Source organism: Chroicocephalus ridibundus, chromosome 2, assembly GCF_963924245.1.
Source record: "Chroicocephalus ridibundus chromosome 2, bChrRid1.1, whole genome shotgun sequence".
Taxonomy (NCBI): Eukaryota; Metazoa; Chordata; class Aves; order Charadriiformes; family Laridae; genus Chroicocephalus; species Chroicocephalus ridibundus.
Genome location: NC_086285.1, coordinates 4,161,033 through 4,181,195, shown reverse-complemented (window position 1 = coordinate 4,181,195; position 20,163 = coordinate 4,161,033).

Genomic DNA, 20,163 nt, shown 5'->3' with positions numbered 1-20,163 from the left:
CAGCTCTTCTGCCACCATGTCTACTGTCTACTAGTGTTTCCTGGAGCACCACCTGGCAGAGACTGATGATGTGTTGCAAGGTTTCTCTCATGAGGCAGGTGGTCCAGTTGGTCCTGCGCTTCCTTGGAAAGGGGGTGATAATTAATCTGCAGTAATGCCCCATGTGCTTACTCTGGCCTGGGTAGCAACACATGGCACAAGTATTCACTATGAAAAAGACTGCCAGGCCTCTATTGGTTTAATAAACCAACACTTGTTTAAGTGGTGGTGTTTGTACTACAGGTATTTCTCCTGGATGCTCATCCACAACTTCAAAATTAAGAAAATGAGAGTGCAACCTGAACAGCTATTCTCTCTTCCCCCCCAAAAGATGCACTGCATCCTTCACAGCCTGAATATGGTGGAAAGGTGCAGTGGAGGCCGAGGCATCTGGGCATATCTGTAGAGCACATGTTCCTGACAGGTTGGTAGGCATGTCTGTTTTCACCAACTACCCTTCTGTCAGGGATGTTAGACCCAGTATTGGGTGAAAGCAGAACTATTACTCTGGGGAAATAGATGCCTTCTGGACTTGCATAGGTTGTGGGGATTTACAGGCTCAATATTTTACTTTGTATTTGCCACAGGCTTAAAGGCAATCTATGGTGACTCATGAAGTCTTGGAAATGTAATTACCTGTGAAAGCTCTCAAAGTAACCTCTAAAATTCACCCTTTTTCTCTTAAAATGTCAGAAGAAAATGCAAAGGCAATAAACTTTGCAGTAATAAGGAAACTTTATCATCTAGCAGGCCTATGAAACCTACATTATCTTAAATAGCCTGAAGTTATTTAGACTAGTCACCACATAATGAATGTCATTAGCATTGAGAGAAGTGAATTTGTGCATGCAGATCATTGTAAAGAATTTGAATGCATTATGAGATATAAAAAAAACAAAAACACAGGGCTGGAGATAAGGGAATCATTGTCCTGGTAATGGCCAGAGGTGCAGAGGTACAGAAATTATTTTCTCTATTCAGAAAACAGAAGTGGGCAGACATCTGCATTTGCTCGTCATTGTTTCTTAGCAAAATGTGCTTGCTCTTATGTAGAAATTAAAGTTGAGCATATTGACAATTAACAGCATGAGGAGGAAAAAAACTCATAGTCTAGCAGTCAAGATGGGGACAGGCAGTTCTGAAAATAAGCAGGTCACAATGGCATTTTCTCATTTTCTCTGTAAATACTATATTACTCCTGAGGCATTTGTTAATCAAAATAATGAAACAATTCAGTTGGCAGTTGTCAAGTCACCTGAGTTTGCTCACCTTATTAGCTGTGGTTTCCTGGTATGACCTTGTAACTTAATAGAGTCATGATGTGAACGGGAGGCTAAGAATTGCCCCGAAATTCTGATTCCTGACATTGCTCATATCATAAGAGCAACAAGATAATGCAAAAATGATATTCTAATTTGCATGTATGGTGCTGATTAATTATGCCCTATTGTCAATTACTTTTTGGAAAAAGGCAGTCTTTGTATGTATGACTTTTTCTTCTTGTGCAAAACAGGGATTGTGTTGCCTTTCCTGGTAAGAAAATACATATGTCACAGCCAGTATTTCTAATTGCCATTCAGATCTTCCAATAAAAATGATGTGAAATCAATACACAGGACCCCTTGCATCTTAAGTCAGGCAGCATTTGCATATCAATTGGAGGTGGAAGCTGGCGAGGACGGGCAGGAGCGAAGCAGCTGACTCTGTCCATGGTGCTAATTCCTGCGGAAAGAACTGCCCGACTCCACTCGGGACCTCCGGCGCCTTCTCTGCCAATGTACGGAAAAAAGGGTTTTCAGCAGATTTCTGGTTATTTTTATTAACATCAGTGCCAACACAAGTGATAAATAATTGCATTTTCTTTGGCAAGCACTCAACTCTAAAGGGCTGGTATACATCAACATCCTGGCCATCCTGTATGGCTGTGAGCGTGAGAGTCACTGTAATCACCCCAGGGAGGAATTTTTTCTGGTATAACCTTAATGTCTAGAGTGATGAAGGTTCCCTTTACAGCCAGCAGACCTCTAGTTGGTACAGTCCAGGACAGAACCAATTGATTGATAAACAAGATGTCTGAATAGGTCAGATATATAATGACTTCAAAGTATCTTTCTTTCTTTTGTTTATAAAACAAGCTGTCTTGCATTGCTGAAGCTGTTTATACTGAAGTTATCTAAAGCCACAAGAAGGTAATTCCACTCCATTCAAAATCAGCCCACATTAAACCAGTCCAAGTTACAACAATCTCTGTCACTCAAGATGGATTCAACTTCTCCATGACTGAAACTATAAATTAGATACCTGATCAGATCTACATTGTTTCAAGCTCCTTCTGAAGTCAATGAAGAGAGATCGGCATATTGAGAGGGTGATGCTAAAATAGTTGCCTAATGTAGGTGAGATGAATCACCCCCACCGTTGCAAAAAGGATGAAGTCAATCAGCTAAGAAATAAGGGTTAGCTAAGCAATGAGGCTGCTGGTTTTGTCAGCATTGCTGTTGCTTGCCAAATATGTCTTCTGTGGATGACTCTGGATGACTATGCCATTGACCCATGCAAGCTGCTCATGTGCCAGGCTTGATCTTGCTTCTGTTTTCTTTTTAAACATTCATTTGCTTCACTTCTTACATCTCTACAGAAATGCCTCTTGTTGCTCTCTAATGATCCTGAAGTATTTTCCCAGATATTTTGTTGTCAAATGCAAATCCCAAAATCATATTACATCTGAGACTATGTGGTTTTTTTTCTTCCTCTGACTCTCAACAAAGCATACATTTGCCACTCTTGCTACTTTATTGTCTCAGTAACACATACCCAACCATGATGAGTTCTAGCAAATTCCCTTTAAAAATATACAGATTAATTAAAGGTCTGCTGCATATTCTTCCCCTAAGCCTTTAGGCTGTTAATAAACAGAATAAAATCTTATTTCAATAACCTCTCTTCTAATTAACATTTTTCTCTGCTTTTCCCTTGGTATCTTAAACATCTAGTGCCACACTGGGACTCAACTGGATAGTGTCTTCCTACTGACAGTGCATAGCCCTCTATGATTGTATTAGAAGTTGGATAATTAGTAATGTTCAATTTATGTTAAAAATTAAGCATGCATGGAAAGACGATGTCTAAAATTACTCACTCCCTTCCTTTCCCTTTGGCTTTGGCTGTATTTATGGTCCATTTGTTTGATCTGATTATCTTAGGCACCTCAGTTTAGTTGCCTGATAAGCTCCTGCCTGAGTGCATGCATTGGTTCTATCAGAGGAGATCCTTAGGACCAAGTGAGCACACTAAAAAAAAAGCAAAAAAGTCGAATAATTTAAGAAATGCAATGCTGAACATATTCAAAACTAGTTTTAAATGTGACTTGAAGACATCTGTGCACATGCCATCTATTTCATAGATCCCACATAGTATAATTTAAGATGAAAGATTAAAGTGGTCTCAGCTTTCTGTAGCTTCTGTGGCAAATAAATTTCTGCATTATTGTTTTAGCTTATGCCTGTCTACATGCATCAAATGACACCACTATAATATGGTCAAAAAGTTCAAGATGGAACAGTGCTTGTGAGTGACAAGGGGCTGCCTCTGATTATGGGACACGTGGATTTGTTTAAAGATGAATGATTCTGAAGATCTTTTTTCCCCTTTGATTTGATCTCTTTGATAAGGGAACTCATTTTAATTGCAAAGTCATTGAAGGTTTCTCAGTAATGAATTTACAAGGCTTATGTGTCACAGCACATTACTGTTCAAGCCTTGAGAAAATAACTACAATTATTAGGTTATTTTAGGACCTTCCATTAAATTTATGGGTACAAATGAAAATACATTAGTCAAATGAATTCAACTGGCTTTGGAAAGATAATATTTTCAATAGGTGCTCAGATAAAAGTGTTTGGCTGCTTTCCTTCGTGTATTTACAAGTATTTGTGTTATCGTCTTCTGTGATGTTTTACATTTCACCCCTAAAGAACCTGTCTTTGGCTGGAATTACATTTCTTTTTTTTTTTTTTTCCAAGCTATTTTTATGCAACTGTTAACGGATTAGGTTTACTTATTGAACTAGCAGCTTAAACTGGGTCCCAGAAATGGTCTTTTATCAAAATGCTATTTCAGACCTTGTCAATCCTGATCCTTTCCCGCGGACCTGGTGATGTTCTCACAATTCCTTTTTTCTCTCCTGCATAATTTCTTTTCTGTTCTCATTAACCCTGTGAGTCTTCTTACTACAAATTACTTTGACAATTTTAGAATGGGTATGTATCGTTTTCTATCCTGTGGGGTTCAATTAGTTGCACTCACTTGGCTGTAGATTTGCCATAATCTCTGAATATGATTCCACATTATTTGTGGGTTTCACAACTTGAGATGAGCACTGGCTCATACTCATGGATAGCTTCCCTTGTAGTTTTTTGTATTCAAAAGATTTTCAAAATCGGTGATCAACACCAATAGTCATTCAGAATCTGGGGAATTAATATGAAATCGTGGTCTCTGAAAGCAAACCTTGCAGATTCTGAAAGTCGTAAATGCTTCATTGTTCTGCTCCATCTTAGCAGCTAAGGGATTCTTATTTTCAGTCAATGGTGACAGCATTGGCTTCATTTTTTTCTTTAAAAAAAACCAAACCAAACCAAACCAAAACACAACACAAAACCAACCAAACAAAAAACCAACCAAATAAAAAAAAAACCCCACACAGGAATGTGTATTTGAATTGCCCTCAATTCCTTTGATTATTTGTTTTCACTTTTTTTTTTTCCCCCTAGATCTACACGTCGATAATACAGGTTATCTTAAATTGTCCAGTGAAATTACACTGAAATGTTGTATATCTACCTGTTGTAAACTATCATTGTTCATATGAAAACACATTATAGAAATTAACTTCAAACAAAACTAAAACAATGATTGTTTGAAGCCTCTGCTTTCTTCTGTGCAAAGAAAAGTTTCACCAGATTCAATCTCACATCTAGGAAAAACTTGAAAATCCCTTTGTTTTCCTTAATACACTATTTAGAATGATTAATGACTTTCACGATAATGTAGCTTGGGCACAGTGTAAATTCAGTAACTCTCAAAATAGGGCTGACACTTTAATCTTGGCCTGGCAGATCAAATGAGATCTCCTGTGAATGTAAGATCTGGATAACCCCTTTTAAATCCCTTTCCAGTTTAATATTTCAGATTGATAATGCTGATTTTTTCTCTATTTTTCAGTACTTATCATTACATCCTGTAATAGCGAAAGCTTTCATAAAGGCTTTGGGAAACTTTTCTGCAGCTGAAGGTTGGTGCCACCTTAATCCATGCCTCAACCACTTATGGCCAGGGTGCTATACTTTTCCAATGGTAGATTTGAGTTTTACCTCTAAGGACCACTGATTAAGTCTGGAAACAGTCTGAAACAAGTGACCCTGCCTGCACTAGGACTGTTTTTGCAAGGATTGCTTATGTTCACACATTCCGTGAACACATCTCCAGGTGATTTAGAGGCTTCCTGACAGGGTTGGGCTTGGGGGTGAAGAGGGTTGTGTAAGTGGAAGTTTTGAGGATGTCAGAAGGACATACACACCTCTGGTGATGTGGTCTGACACAGCTTCCCCAAAAGAGTACTGGAAGTTTGTGGTGACATGAGAAACTGAAGGCAGGCCCTTTCCAACTCCTTCTAATCCCACATCTGCAAGGCCATCCCTTTTTACTTGTCAGTTCCATGGATTTTCTCCAAAGTACATAAAATAACATTGTTGTTCTTCCAGTTAGGCTGATGCCTCTTCAGAGAAGATATATTGGGGTGGGACTCAGTTCACAGAAGGACACCAGCATTTTGGGGTGTATCCGTACATAAATTGAAATTCCGTTAATAATCCCCCACACTCATTTTCCACTGATCAGGAACCAAGAAGAGAGGGAACAGGCAACACTCAGCTGTGGACAACAACAGGAATCCAATTACTACATCTTCTTATTTTAGTTAATTAATCTGATTTAAGCTACACTGGATAACGTTTCTGACTTCCTTGAAGCATCAAGGGTATTTTTCCCTTATCTCTGAAGCTGGCAAATGGGTAGAGATGCTCAAAACTCTATTCATTCTGTTTCTCAGTCTTCTTTTATTCTATCCCAGACTCAAAACTACAGCCACTAACGGCGGAGGGATAAAGAGAAAGTTTGAATACGCTGTTAATGTCTTCATGCTAAATTCGACAGATTAAATTATGGATTTAAGAACTGCATTCTAATCTCAAACATGTTAGCATTGCTGGGAAAAAGAAATGCTGTTATTTACATGCTTGATAAAATTGATCCCGGCATCACTAAAATGGGTATTTTACCTCTTCTTCACCTGCCCTACTGACTGAGCTGTTGAGGTCTTAGTCCTGCAATGTGTGTGTTCTGCCCTTCTAGCCCTGATTCCCAAATAAGACAGTGAATTCACTTCAATTGTAAACTTCACTATCGCTTTTACCCTATTGCCAGGTGCCTAGCAGCTCTTCCAATGCTCATCCATGCTCAGCTAAGTCTTTTTCCTCTCCTGAGTGTTTGCTGAAGTCTTTAGCACTGTTGTCATTTGACCAGATTAATGAATAAGGGGTCTGAAATTACCACTTCTGGGTAGGATTCAAAGCCCACTCCACAGTGAGAGTCTCCATTACCACGAGTTGGGCTTCAGGTCATATTCCCTATGATGTACTGGAGGCTTTGAAGCTTGTCCTCTGAGGGTAAACCCCTAATGGCTACCAGATCACTAGACTATCCATCTGCTTAATAAAAACAAATGGACCTCTAATGAAAAGTACCGAGGCCAGACCCATGACTGGAAGTAATCAGCATTCCTCCATTGACTTTTGTGATGATTTAAGGATATTAACTGAACATCAACTCAGCAGAGCATTAAATCAGTATTACACAGGAGAAAAATAATTTCCCCTATAACATTACTATTGAATAGGTCTATACAGCACAGTGTGCATGATATTCATTTTGGTAATGCAGCCTTGATTCTATTTCACAATAGGACTGTTTTTTTCCCGGCACAGAGTCATTCAGTAGCCTTTGTCTTCAACAAAGGCACCGCCTGCATTCCATCCTCTTGCCAACAAGCCCATGATTTGTGTTTGGCTTGGTGTTTATTGTTGGGGTTTTGTTTACGTGATTTAGTGATATAAACAATGCTGATTGCATGGACAGAAATTTAATAACCGCATTGCACAAGTCTGAGGGTTGCATGTATTTTTAGCATATGCCAGGTTTCTTTTGTTTTGGTTTGGCTTTGCAATTAGGATGTAAGTGTTTATTTTATGAAATGCAGAACACTGACTTTCCAGAATTTGGGATTAAATTTGGGACTCCTGGATTTAAAATCTGAGCATTTACTGCTGGACTTCATAGTTCCACCCCTTCTGTCTGTGCTAGTGCTCCAGCTGTTTTAGCAAATGTATCTGGACTAAATAGAAACTGGGATTTTTCTGAGTCCTTATCCATGCCAGGAACTTGGTAAAACCTCTGGCACCATGCCCATATGTGCTGTCTGTCCTCTGCAACAACAGCACTGTCAATATCTGTCCCTGCCCGGATTGTCCCTCATGCTAAATTCGAGCCACTGACAGGCAACAGAGAGGTCTCGTGTAACATCTTTGACATAAATTGACTAAAGAAGGAAGAAAGATTTCCACTGAATTCTGCCTTTACTCCTTTTTATCAGTCAGTAGAAGTTTTGAAATCACATCAAATCAGAGGTTTTTCCTCTTAGCTTAATTTCTTCCAGTGTATACAAGATGAGTGGAGCTTATTTATAAAAAATAAAAAATAAAAAAGGACAATTTAAAGGATTTTATCACAATAGATCTTCTTTTTAATGAGAACATATTTTGAAACCATTATTTTCTTTAACCACCAGTGGATTCCACATAAGAAAAGTAACTGTTACTGACTCTACTGAATAATAGAGTTATATTTTTTAAAGGTGTGTGGGTGAGATGTATATTTTTTATACTGAAGGTTCTGCTGCTGGTTTAAATGATAATTTTTCTTTTCAAAACCCATGGCAGCCTTCCTCCACCCTCACCTTATCCAGTACTGTGAGAAATGTATAGGAAAGTCATAAGGGAGAAACAATTCCATGCAGCAATAATATTTACCTCTGCAGCAACTTTAGTCTCCTAAACAAGCATCCACCACCTCCAAAGAAATATTGTCACCCACCCTGTGCACTTAGCAGGGTTGTCCCACACAAGTTCCACGTACCCACCCACACCACCCAATATCAGACACACAGAGAGTTGCAAAAACTATGATTTATGTTGTAAAAATGGTCTTTTTGCTTCATTTTTGCACAGCACGTGACTTAGGGGGCCCCGAGATGAGTCTCGGGGCTCCTGGGACCTACATTCACACAAATGCATTCACGGTTTTAATCATAGCCAGAGATTAAAAGGACAGCTTTGAATTTCCACACTATCTGACCGGTACTGGAGGATGCAAAGAAAATCTCTAACTCAGAAAATGAGGTAATGTTTCTCCCTATCTCTGTCACATATGAAAGGCTGTTTGTTTCTCCCAGCCTCCTATGTACCCGGTTATACATGCACAATGGAAATCGCAGTGATTTTCACTTATTTCCAGTCCTCAGCAGGAAGGGTCAGACTACAATTTGAAGACTGAGAGATCTTTTTTGCATGATGACAGGCTCTGATACAGCTGTTATCACTCAAGAAAGAGGTCTTGGGGTAGCAGTGCTTTTATGGAAATGTCACTTCAGCAGCAAGCAGCAGCCAGAAAAGCAAATGAAATTCTAGGAATCCTGAAGAAAGGAATAAAGGAAAAAATAGAAAGAGAAAGCATTGCTATGACACTACGGGTAATGTGCTGGCATCTTGAAAATTCTGTGGAGTTCTGGTCACCTTATAGTAACTCTAGAAAAGCTACAGGGAAGATCCATCACTAAAGGGATGATCTGTCACTGATAGATGGCATCTGAATGAGGAGCAACTTCATGTTTACTAGGCTGTGCAAAAAGTCTTATGGAGGCAGGGTGAGCTAGTGGGCTGACCAGAGGACTGGAAGCCAGCATGATCCTGTCTTCACCCTCTAGCTACCGAGGGTTTTCCCGTCAGTTCCTTTGTTGACACAAATTCTGTTGTTTGCAGCTGAGTAACCGAATTTTCAGGTTTTTGCAGTGCCAAAAAAACCCCAACTAACAAAACCCAAAAAGACGGAGAAGAAATGTTTTGTGTCAGCCTCAAAAACTTTAATTTCCTAATGAAATAAAAAGGGGAAAATAATTTTGTGCCAACAGAACCATTAATCCCCAGTGACCCTTTTATTTTAGCTTTTATGAAGATTTTTTTAAATGACATCATATTCAAAATTAGAAATGAAACATATATTTTAAGAAAAGACTATTCACAAATATCAGGGTTTTTTTGTTTGTTTTTTTTTGTTTGGTTGGGTTTTGTGTGTTTGTTTTTTTTTTAATTGTTAACTGCACATGAACATCCTCAGGGCTTTAATTGATAGATTTAAAAAGAAAAATAAATTTGTGAAACAGGATTTGTGCAAAAAAGAAATTTTTCAGCTCTATAGCAAACAATGTAAGCCAGGATTATCTCCCATAATGAGTTTGTACAACACCTGTTGTTCAAACATAATTTTGTGCTTGGAACCAGTGCTAATTCTAGAATAAAAATAACCAAAATTTTAAGCATGTATCTGAATTTTACCTAAACCTTCTAATTATATTGAGAGCGTCCACAAAACTAAGATGCTAAATGATATTCTGATTCAGCAGCTGTGGAGATAAAAATAACCTAAACCTACCCATCTTTTCATATTTTTCTGCTTGCCCCAACAGCTGGTGCCAGACTCAGAAAGTACAGAAAATGCACGAAAATTAAGGTGGGTTGGACTAAATGCCAGCAGAGTATTTTGACCTCCTCCATGGGCTGGATTCTAACACAGGGTAAGAATGTTAAAACAGTGCAGCTGAAAGAAGCTAGCTTGAATAGGCTGAGATTTCACAGCTCACTCTCCAAAATCATTTATTTATATCAGATTTGAGCCCAGTCCAAAAACCTAGATCTTGCATGCAAGACACTAAAAAGCAGGGAAAAATATTCAGCCTTTTAACCTCACCCTGCTGATCTTTACACAGCGGATAACCATTAACCAAGGCTCCCTCTCTGTTTTCCAGGTTTTCTACCCTCAGAGTACTAAACCATTTTTTCCTGCTATTCTGGATTTGTGTTTATAAGTTTGATCCAGTCACTGTATATTTTTGGATTGCAAACTTTCTTAAACAGGGATAATTTGATGGGAAAAGCAGCTGTACAATAGCAAAGTTTTCATGCAGCTTGTGTTCCATTTTCCCCTCTATTGTTCAGCAGGGCTGATGTCCCTCTCAGATTTCTTTGCAACAAATGCAAACTTTTCATAGCTGGGCATGATAATCCTAAAACATCACTCTCATAATTAAAAAGTATGCGTGTTGCATGCTAACAACCAGAGTCAACTTGCTGGATTAAGCATACCACTTTAGTGTGAGCTGGAAAACCTACATATCTTCATCCATGATGTCCATATGCCCTTTCAGAGTTTCCATAGCTGCTTAGCAGATGATTTCTTTCACCTAGATAGTTTCAAGAGACAAATAAAAAGTCCCTCTTCCCCGAAATTTCATGTCATCCTCCTACTGAATGGCATTAAGGTCTATTGTGGGTTATGCCCAGTGTTAGACAAAACCATATGGAAAATGGCTCATGTCCAATATCAATACATTTCAGCATGTGCAAAGCCAAAGGTATTAAAAAAATTTATAGCTTGAAGGAGCATTCCAGTCAAAAAGCTACAGCTCTCAGAATAAGAGAGGACTAAGAGTTTAAACAAGAGACTTCTTGTTTCATACAGTCAACATCCTGTAATGTTCCCAGTAGACTATAAGTGGGACTTCTCTGATTTCCTAAAACCCAGGAATCTCATCCCAGAAGGCAAATATGTAAAGGGTACTTAAATAACTAATTTCAATGGGAATGATGTTTCTTATAGCCCCTCAGAAACACTAACTTAGACACACACCTTTAAACTTTACAAGTTAACCCAGCTGACATCTAAAAGACCACCATTACAATCCCAAGGCAGATCTGCTCCCCCTAAAGACACAGAAGGACTCTTTTGTTTGGGATGCATCTCACCGAAGGTTATATATCCCCTACAAGGGTACTTTCTGCAAGAGTGACCCTGCTTTCCTTTACAGTTCATGGAGAGAAATATACCTTTTGAGGTATTGTTCATCTGCCCAGATTTGAACAGCTACTTTAGAGAGAAACAGATCATTCAGTGAACTTCAAAGACTGTAGTGACTAGATCTCTCTTCTCCAGAAAGGGAGTTGAGGTTTGTCGTCTCAGCAGCAGACATCAGATGAATGTCACCCTCTGTGGCATAAATAGTTACTATTTTCAATATATATCTCAAAGACTATCATCCTTTCACCATCCAAACCTTCCTGGTTTGCTTGTCTGCATGCTCTACCAGGGCTAGCCTCAAAGTTTTTAGCTTTTTCAGCAACTAGAGCAAGGTTTCTCTCCTGTCATCCAAAATCTCTAACCCAGAAGCTCCCAGGCTTTTCTCACCTCTTCTCTCTTCCATAATCATAATATTACTTCCATTTATACTTTCATGCTAACCATTCTACTTGGGCCCCTGGCAATAATCCTGCCCATCTGCTAAACATCTTCAGCTAAGCCCTGAGCTTCCTCCTCCAGAGTAGTGCTTTTCATGACCAGCTCCCTTATTAAAGCTCACCAATATCGTGTCCCTGCAATTACATTGCCTAGTTTTTTTTGGAGGGGTTTAAAATTCCAGTCAAGATAGGAACATGCTGGAGCTAATAAAAAGCAAGTGGCTCACTGCCACAATTTACTGGTATCCTAGTTCTGTTTGTTGCTATATATGTTTCTCCAAATGGTTATTAAGCAGATTGCTTTCCCTCCCAACTAGTTGAGAATGTGAATTTCTTCTGATGGTAGTGCCTCATTCCCTCATTCCACCCTGTGGACTTCTCTCTTTGGAGTAATTTCTCTGTAAAGATGACACTCAATGACGTGCATTGTCCTCCTTCTTCCTCCCAGAGGGGACCTGGCACAGACTTCAAACAGCATCTCTAACTGCATTTTGCAATGAGCCAGCCCTCACCACTGATATTAATATGTGTCTGCAAAACATCTCACTCAGGTCATCATCACCATTAACTCCTACCTTGAGCTGTCCTTTGGAGAGCACAAAATGCTTTGCAAAAGAGAGAGGACTATCAGCACTGCTCTGCAGATGGGAAAAACCAAGTTGCCAGTTCAGGCCAAGCTCTAACCTGAGGTTCAAGTAGTGACCTGCCAGACTGCCTGCTCTGTCACTCTGATGGTGGAAACAAGTGCACGAGCTCTCATAAACCACTTCAGGGTGAAGTTCAGGAGCTGATCTTAAGCTCTTTCCAATACCTGAGCACCTCAGGCATGCACACACAGAATGTTCTGCTGTGCAGTCCACAAGTGCCACCAAGGCAGCAGGGACAGACCTGGTCCTGGACATGGAGTAGTCAAGAGAGATTGAAGGGCTGCTGCTTGCCCTTTTTATGCCATCCTAGAAAGCCACATGGACCCAGCAAGGCCACATTCTGCACCTATTGCATCTATCCTGCAACTATCACATCGATCCTATCCCATATCTGTCCTGCAACTATCTATTCACCCTACAGAGGACCATGCTATGTAAATCCAGCACTGCACCCTCTGCCTTCCAAAACATACAATCTGGTGGGCACTGCTGAAAACTTTACAGGTCATCCAAAGGGACACAACTCAGGTTTTTACTGTCATCCTAATTCATAAATTGCTTAGACTACATCTCCCGTTCACTTCCTATCCGAGATCGTCACCAGGAGAAATCCTTTATGCCAGATATGGTGTGATGCGACTTGAGTGTGACTCATCTGGCATATTTCAGGATTAATTGAACCAGAGCCTAAGGGGTCTCTAGGGAAACCAAGTCAGACGTTGGTGTCTAGAGCTATGTGGAATTAATCTCATTTTTAGGCTGACTGTTTCCATATTTATTCCTCTCTGTGGCTCCACTGTTGTTTCTTCAACCCTCTGTTCTCACTCTGACAGGCATAAAAATGCCTGCTTACATCTTGGTAGTGTGAGTATCTATGCGCCTATATGCACAGGAGTCAACTCCCACGTACACCTGATGGTTTGGGAGCATAACCCCCATATGGCTTTGTGCTCACAACACCTTTAATCACATTTGAACATTTTTCCCCAAAACAATGAAAACCCCAGTCCTGGGGAGAGCGTAGCTAAGGCATGCTTGCAGGAGATCGCAGACAGATCACAGTGCACAGAAGAGGGAAGAAACAGATTCATCATTGTGGATATGGAAATAACTGACTGGCTTCTTACAGTCACTGTCCAGGAAAAGAGCAGAAAGAGGCATTTAAATAAAGATATCAGTTCTCTCCACAAATCTTTTAGCAATTCCCTTTGGTTAAATTCAGTCAAAAGTTTCTCACTGGAACTGTTGGCATTGGCTGCCAGTTAAAAGCATCCAAATGGATACATTTAATTTACCTTTTTGTCATGTTGCAATGCTAGAGGAGATCTAAGGCAAACAACATCAGAGAGGTTTACTCATGTATCCAGAAGCAAATACATTCCTTAAAAAGGAATAAAAAATCTCTTTGTGATTACCTTTTAGAAAATTCCTGGGAGGTTATTCAAGGGATCATAAGAGACCAGAACGCTATTACAAATAATCAGAATATGTTTTTTATCCGAGTAAGAATATATGAGAAAAGACCCAAAACCAACAGCTGTACTTTTAAGAAAAGGACTGAAGGAATCCTATATTTTTTAACATCCTTCCTCGGTGCTTGACCCATCGATACTTCTACTTTAGAGCTTCACTACAGTCATTGAATTCACTTGTGTCCAACTGGAATCCCAGAATGATGAAGCAAATGCTGAATTCCCAAGTAATCAGACATCAGTGCTGAGGATCGATTTTGTGCACTCGTCATTTCTTCGCTTGCCACTCGACAGGTGAATCCATGAATGAAAACAAGACCTTAATGAGGTTGTAGAGTGTCGTTTTGAAAACATATTGAGTCAACAGGCAGAAACAGCTTCTATCAATGAATTTTCAGGTTTAAATTGTATTTACTTCAACTTAATAAATCAATAGTGCATGCTGTGACAGAGAGAGGATTGCTGCCTATACACACAAGCTAAATCAAAAATGCCAAGGCAAGTGCGCAGGATGCAGACTCATACAAAACAAGCCTAGAAAGGACCTCAAGAAGTGGTTTAATCTATTCCCTCCCCATACTAGCCAAGCCCAGGCCTGAGAAATGTTTCTTTAACCTGTGCAGAGATCATCATTCCACGCTCTAAAGACACTGAATATGATTCATATAACTCAATATAACCATACAACCAATAGAAACTGATTGGGAATATAACCATAATCTCTTTCCTTCCCCCCACCCCCCCCCACCCTCTGTAGAGGGTGTGTCAACATGGGGAATTGCAAAGCTTTGTGGGTGGATGTGGGAAAATCCCATGGATCAGCACATGCTGGGAACTGTTATGGGCATTAGGCCGTGTCCCTCAGCAGGTTTGCATGAGACATATACTGTGCTCCCTGACAATTTTGGTAGCCCTTTTCTCAATCCCTTTTAGTTTCTTCACATCCCTCTGGAGCTACAAGGGGTGTGGGAGCGCAGAACTGTCTACAGGGTTTCAGTAGTGACCTCAACAGTGATGGACAGGGGAAGAACAACAGCTTGACTCGATCTATAGGCCATGCTGACCCTCATGAATGCTGATATGGGCTTTGCCTTAATCTCAGTTGGAGCACAGCATCGGTTTATATTCAGTGTGATGTCTACCGTAACACTCAGATGCTGCTAGCAGGGCAGCTGCTCAGATATAGACAGGGACATATCAACATCAGAGTTAATTGAAGCATACGTGTAGGAGTTATCAGTCTGGACTGGGTATTACATCTCATTCCATAACCAAAAAGGCAAGTTGGACCAGTGATTAGGGCTAGGAACCAGGATTTAAATGCATCATCTTTTACAAACTACTTGGATTACTTCAGACAAATACTTAAAGGCCCTGGTCAGGCCATCTGTTACAGGTACTCAGCATCCTAATTACAAATCCCATGGCCTTTTTGTTCAAAAGAGTAAAACAGATGACTCAAAGTTTAGGGTTTGTATTTCCATTTAACTGTATAGTCAATGAAAAGAGTTAGACACAGTATCTGAACTAATCTATATCAGAACATGTGAGTGTATTCCTTACTTTATCCATGGCTTTTCTCCATCCATGTAGTTATTTCCTACTCCAAAAAGGCATCATAAACCAATTCATTCACACTATAATATGCTCAGGTAATATAACAGAGAGGAATATCAGTTTCACAGGCAGGTCTGTCTCAAGCATTGACCAATACTACATATTTCAGAAGAAGCTGCCAGAAAAAGTACAGATCCTGTTACCTTTTTGTTGGTTTGTACCCTGCCATTGCTTTTAGTTTGTACTCTGAAGCATGAGCTATTTGCTCTGCTTAACACTGCTGCAGATACAGCCTATTATCCACCAATTTTCAGTGGAATGTGGTCATCCATAAATGCCACCTACAAATATGTGTTCTTGCTCTTACTCTTGTGTTTGGCTTTAAATTTATCTGGTGGCAATTAATTCCTTGGGTTATTCACTGTCTCTGTAATTAAACAAGCTTCTTTTTACTAATTTTAAATTAGTCACCATTCACTTTTATCAGTCATCTTGTTTTAGTATCAGAGTGTGCCTGATTTTTCACAATGCACGTTTTCTCAATACTCATTTTGTATTCTTCTATCACATCCCTTCATGTTCATCTCCCCACTCCCTGCCTTCCCTCTGCCTCTTGTGGAAATATTTCCCTATCAACAGTCATTGCTATCACACACCTCTGGAGATCTCTCAATCTTTTGGGACATGAAGCAGCCAGAAACAGGGAATGGGGATGGATTCATCATAGTAGAAGGCTCATAGGCAATGTCAATCCAGTCAATAATACCTTTGGAGTTTGGTTTCTAATCACAATGGTGTGAAATCAGTGACACAAGAAAGGAAAGCAGTGGATTCTCCATTTCTTGACACTTTGAGGCACAAACTGCTCACCTTCCTAGGAGCTATGCTTCAGCCAAAGACTATTTAGCAAACTCACTGCAAAAAGTCCACAGTCCCAGTAATTTATACATCTTACATTCAAAATCTATTATAGAGAAGAATGAATTACCCTATGCAGGGAATAATCCTTTTCCGTTGATTGTACAAGCAGCAGAAGGAAACCAGCTCATTTTAGAACAAGTGGTCTATCTCTAACTTCACTGCTTAAATAATGGTGAGGTGAATCCCATCCCTCATAACTATGTAAGAGATCAGGGTGGATGAGCTAGTGACTCCATCTGGCCTTTAAATCCATGAAAATTACTGAAATACGAGCTGATTCAGAGGACTGCTTTCCCACACAGTCAGCCAATGTAACCAATTTCTGCAAGAAGCTAAAACCAGCCAAGATTTTAAAAGGCATATGTAGAGTTAAATACTATGATTTAAAAATACTGGAGAGTTTTGGGGAAAGGATTTACATTCTTTGCTTCAGAGATAAAAGAACCAAGAAATGGAGATTAGGAAGAAACTACTCATGTGGCTAAATTATCCCAGAGCTGACTGCTTCATGACTCTTTCTACTTGCAAACAAACCAGATCTGCCCCATTTTACGCTGTGACCATAAGACACACTTTTAAAAAGTCCTATCTTCAACCCACTCGCCTTGTACCAGGATGTCATGGGTTTGTGATGCAATAACACTCCATCCTCCGGAGAAAGATCGTCCATCCTCCCAGGATCTCATTCATCAGGCACTGATATCAGCAGATCAGACAACTGTTCTTTGCGTATGAGGTCTCAATGGATTAAGGAGACCATGGGGATTTGCTACATGGCAAGGAATGTGACATTAAAAACCTCATTCCCCAATACTGGCCTACTATTATGGGTTTTATCCTTACTGTGTGACCTGAAACTGCGTCCATCAAGTGACTCCATATAGAAAGTCTATATTCATGATATGAACAGCTGTCTCCATGACACAGCCCAGTGTATATCTTGCACGAGGTTTTGAGCAACTTGGAAGGTCTGCCACATGCTTGTCACTATCAAAGACAGCCGGGACCAGAGAGACCATGATTTGATCCAGGATAGTAACGTCATACTTAAATTTTACTTAGACAGCTATAATTGAAATGGAGCCTTCTTCACAAGGGAAATTTCCATGTTGGATTTTTTTTTAAAGTCCAGCATCAAAAGAGAATGTTCAGTCCTACTAAATTAGCCTGAAAAATGAATCTAGGAACACAGTCTTGCATTTCTCCTCTGAAATGAGCATGCAATTAGACATTCTTTTTGCATTTGAGTAATATCTGTGAATTTCAAGCCTTTGGGCTATAGTCTGAAGTGGCAGATTGATTTTATAGAGGTTTTGATGAAAAACTGGCTATATTTTTGAAATTGATTCGATTTCTGTACCACTTCTGAGTGAGATTCATCCCCCTTATGATTCCAATGACTTCATTGGAGATTGATGCGAATTAAATATATCTGGTGGTGCCTCACAAATTTCCAGATAGATACCCAGATGGTAAATGGTTCTGCACAGTTACAGGACTAGTGGCTTTGGATGTATCTACAATTAAAGACATTGCAGCATGGCAGATCACTATTAGAAGGTATTGTCACTGACATACTGTTTGAGTGCTGCCTTTGCAGACAGCCTCCTCTGCTCACAACTACGAGACAGCTAGTGTAGCTGTTTTGAAATGGCAACAAAACACACCTCAAGCCTGAACAGAGATTTGCAAAGCATTGGCAGACCAGCCAGGTATGGTGTAAGAAGTAAACTAATCACACCATTGTGGTGATGTGCCCAAGTTAATCAGACAATGAGTTTATTTATTAATTATCTATTAATTAATTATCAGGAGCATCATGCTTCCTTCATGTCTTCATTTCATTGTAAAGGCCAGATCTACTTATCACCTCCTAAAGAAACTTTGGAGAGTGTACATAACGCTGCTCTTCCTCAGAGACACCCACCTTGTGCGTGTTTGTCAGTTGAGGGAGATCATGGTGCTCAGATCAAAACAGGATCACCCTCCAGGAGCTGATTCAGCACATTATGGAAAAATACATCCACTTCTGAGGATGCAATCTGTGTTCCCTTGCTTCTGGACAGATTTGGAGGGTGGGTTCTTCTTTGGATTCATTTCTCACCATGTTGGTGTGAGGTTTCCTCTGGTACCTCAAATGTAATCAACATTTTTGTCTGTTGATCTAGCTTATCAGTGTGGCATACTCATGAATGGTATATATATGGAATGGAATATAAATAGTGTGCTGATTAGTCCCAGCATTTGAAGGCTGGCTATGTCTGCATGACAGCCCAGCCACCTCTTGAACTCCAGATAGTGCTTTCCTTAAACCACCTTCTGTGCAAATACGAAGGACTTGAAAATTTTCTGTGGTGCTGAAGCCCAGCCCAGTGGGATGGCCTAGCCAGCGTGGGAGATCAGAGTCCTGGCACTCCCTGCCGTGTCACGTGAAACATCCCACTAGCCAGAAATCAAGCCCTGAACAGACACACCTTGTGACGAAGTCGAGCAGCAGACCTGGAAGTCACACAGGCAGTCAAAGTATTTTGCCACATTGAGCAGCGCATGCAAAGTTCATATGCCTAAAAATAAAAGCTGCCTCAAGATCTCCATGTCATATCTCTGCAAATATTATCACTGTTACGAGATACACGTGAAAGAGGATCATAAGTACATAGAATGTCAAGGTTTTATGGCTTGGCCTCTATAAATATGCTTCAGAATCCTTCCACAAGGTGATTATTAATCCACCCCTGGCTAGGTAAGAAAAGGAATTTTTTCAATCCTGCTAATGACAATCATGGATTTTGTAGTTATCTATCTGCCTCTATTTTCCCCCTCTCTGTAAACAATAGAGAGAAATAGAGAAGTCTTGATAGGCTTTAGAAATGAATAGAATATAAAGGGTTACACTAATGTATCAAAAGTTTTTAAGACAATTTATCATGTTTAATTATGTACCAAAACCCAAGTATCATGCAGTGATATTTCAAAGTGGATTTCAAGCTGATGACCATCCTTCGAAGGAGCCCACAGGTGATTGTTTCCCTGTTTCCCAACTCAACGCAGAAGTCAGTCCAAGCAAATAATTTCAGCTCTGATTGTTATTGTTTGTATAACCATTGTGCTTATTGGCTTTATGGATTGGACAAAGTAAGCCTAAAATCGAAGCAAATTGATGGGATAAAAAGGAGAAGTGACAAGTTGTTGAAATAGCTGGAGTGAAGATCTCTAACAGATTTTAACTGAGGGTCCACGTTCGCAGGTTGTGCTGTCTCTCTGAATTAAACCTTCAAACCCACAGTGTTTTGGAGCATTTCAGCATCAAGATTTCCATTCTGCCCACAATTTTAATGCCTGAAGTGACCTACTACATGGCCAAAACCAGAGCGCAGGGCACATCTGGAGGAGATATCACTGGCACGCCTAGATCAAGCACTCTTAGATGAGAGCATTGACAAGGAGAAAGGTCTAGATTGTGGTCAAGATGAATGGGTCTCACACAGGCTTTCTGTTAAAGTAGTCATAGCTGGAGACAACAAACCCCTGAATTCCAGTGAAATCTGTGTTGCCCGGCTTTAGACATCTATGCTCTAGCCTTCTCACCTGACCTAGTCAACCCTAGCCTGCATTACTGTTGAAGGACAGAACTAGGTTTTTTTCCAAGGGGATTTGTCTGATTTGTTTTAGATGTCTACATTAGGATGACCTACATCAGGATGACCTACATCATCCACTGAGTTCAAGTAATTAAACTTCCAATGATTGTTAAAAGCCTGGGAACACCTGTAATACGATGCTTCATAGCTCAAGAACCACAACCACAGTTTGAAAGAGCAACGCTTTTTCTCACACAATACCCCC